General features: G+C 32.8%; 1 long non-coding RNA gene across 1 annotated transcript; it reads left to right on the top strand.

Moving 5' to 3' along the window:
• The first annotated feature begins 540 nt into the window (after positions 1 to 540).
• Positions 541 to 2,388, top strand: LOC101491329 (uncharacterized). The gene is made up of 3 exons (XR_190423.4): positions 541 to 999; positions 1,110 to 1,212; positions 2,162 to 2,388. It is a non-coding gene; the product is annotated as an uncharacterized lncRNA (long non-coding RNA).
• The last annotated feature ends 345 nt before the right edge of the window (positions 2,389 to 2,733 follow it).

Below are 2,733 nucleotides of genomic sequence, written 5' to 3'. Positions count from 1 at the left end.
CGAGTGAATTCCTTGGGGTGCATAATTAGGTATTTGTTCACTTATTGTTCATCACAAATTTCGAGGACAAAATTTTTTTAACGAGGGAAGAATTGTAACATCCCAAGTTTTATAATAAATTATTTAACTTATCTAATAGGATTTTAAAAAAATTAATTATTTATTGCATGTGTTTATAATATGTGTTGATAAATAATTACGATTAATTTTCCTTTCATGTGTATTTGCTGTAGTAAATTAATTTCCCGTGTGTTGGCTTAATAATTCATTTAAATTATTGATATGAATATTAAGTATATTTATTTATTTTTTAATATTAATTTTAGATTGTGATTTTTTTTTTGTGAAATATGTTATCATTATTACTAACTAGATATTTAATAATTACTTAATTATTTTTATTTTAATGATAGTAAAGTTAATAGAAAAGTTTTGAATAATAATAATAATAATAATATAAAAATAGAAAAAATGGCCGTACAATAGAAATAAGCTTACTGGCTATTGTAAGCCATATCTGGTCCCCACCGCCTAACACCAATAACCCTAAATACTTCAGCAAACCAAATGCACGCCGCTGGAAAAAAAAAAAAAAAAAGAAGAAGAAACTTGCAGACTTCATCTATTTTCTTTGGTCGCCGTCTTTGTAACCCAACACCCGATACAATTCAATTCTTTTATCTTCCATTGTCTACGGATGAATGACCAATATCTTCCTTCTCGTTTCATTATCCTCATCAAAATCACTCTCGTTTATATGTCACGTAAAGAGAAATCAAACCGTGACTTATTCTTTCTGGCATCAACATTGCCGCAAAGCTTTTCTGGCCTCCATAGTGGTGCACCGAAACAATGACAAGCAATTTCGCATTCTCCACGTCGAGAGCTTTGTCTTACATCTCTTCGTGTTTAAGTTTCGTCAACATTCATGAAAATCTGATGGCGGCGGTGTTACGTGTTGTTGTTATCCGTAAGCACCGTTTCGAGTCATCCATGTCGGTAAGGTCCTCCGACCATTTTTTTTTTCATTCCATAATTCTAATTATGTTTTTGCGCTTAATATCATTTATTACATATTTGACATTTTTATCATCATCGCAAATTATCAGTTGCGATTTGGTTATCCTCTGGACCCGCTTTCAAACAATTTATTTCTGGATTGCTCCGACGCTGCTGAAATTAATGTCTTATCGTACGAGATCGCCAAATGAGGTATGGGGTGAGAGAGAGTTCAAATTCATGTGTAAATTAAGTGAGATGAACGGGAAAACCGTATTTCCCATAATTCATTCAGGGCTCGCTATGTACGGCTTAAGCCCTTTGAGTAATAATTGACTAATGAGAAAACTTGAATTTGGTGAGGTTAAAATACGAGTTAGAAACTTTTATAGGGTGTTGTTTGATTTAAATTTTGAAGATTGTGTGGTAGTTGAATTATTGTAGAATTGTGTATTTGACGTATTATGTGCTTTGTTTAGATCTACCATGGTATTGTTATATGATATAAAATATGATGAATTGTTATTAATTCAATATCAATTGAAGTAGTGTGGGTGAATAATTTAGTATTATCATCTGTGAGTGAAAATCATACATTGTTGGAATTTGTGTATTATGATGATAAATTTTGAATGTAATATATGACTATGAAAATATGTATTGATGATTACTTGTTGACTTATGATGTTACCACCTTGATGAATAGGAGGTATTCGGGTGGGGAACTCCTAGGTGACTTGGAGGTAGCACTCCAAATGTCGGGAGCTACCATGCAACACACGTTTACCTCGACTGTCGCGTATATGTGTCTCGGGTTGAGTTGAGGGGATCTATGAGGACATGGCCAAATTGAATTGTCCGTCCACTTGCGTGGTGGCATAGTATCAAACCTCCTAACCAAGTACTTCAGAGTTAGAATGGTACCAAAGAAAGAGGAGGAGTCTATAGTATAAGAGCATGCATAACATTACTTGATTTGTGCGTTTACTTACTTGATGTTGTGGATTGTATCAATGTTTTACCTTGATTATTCTTGTTGATTGTGATTTGATATAATACGGTGTTTAATATATTCTACGAGTTCTTCTCAATTATTTTATACTATTACATGTTTTCGAAGCTCACCCCTCATTGCTTGTGTTTGGCGCTTGCGAGACCGCAGTCATTTCAGGTTATTAGTTGGTGATCCACGCTCTGATAGGTGATACTGGGTGGGAGTAATCTGTCGTATTCTATTGAGTTATAAATTAATTTTTGTAAATTTGATCGATCAATTGTGTTATTTTTATTTTTTATTCGGATGTAGAAATTAATTGTCTCTAAGTTTAGAACGTGTTTTCATGTCAGAAAATTTTATTTAATAAACCTCGACTATATTTGATATTAAAGGATTTTTAATTGAAATTTTTTATGCAAGTATTTTGTGTAAGCGTGAGTGTGACGTCCTGAACCTTATAGTTTAAAAGAAAATTTTTATACTCTATTTTGGAACCGCTGAGAATCTCTTTCAAAATAGTGCATTTTACTTTTTATTTCAATTTGGGTTTACGGTGTCACAACACAAACGTACTTATTGGATGCACAAGATTGGTTAAAAACTCTTAATGGGTGAGAATAATTCGAAGGACGATGGCAATGACCTAAATGTTAATCAATTGACACAAACAACCTTATTGGATGCACAACACTGGTTTAAAACCCGATATGGATTAGAGTAAGTCAAAGGATTACGAA

This window comes from Cicer arietinum, chromosome 4 (genome assembly GCF_000331145.2).
Source record: "Cicer arietinum cultivar CDC Frontier isolate Library 1 chromosome 4, Cicar.CDCFrontier_v2.0, whole genome shotgun sequence".
In the NCBI taxonomy this organism is placed as follows: Eukaryota; Viridiplantae; Streptophyta; class Magnoliopsida; order Fabales; family Fabaceae; genus Cicer; species Cicer arietinum.
Note: the sequence above shows the minus strand (reverse complement) of the source record. Positions and strands in the feature narration are given on the sequence as shown.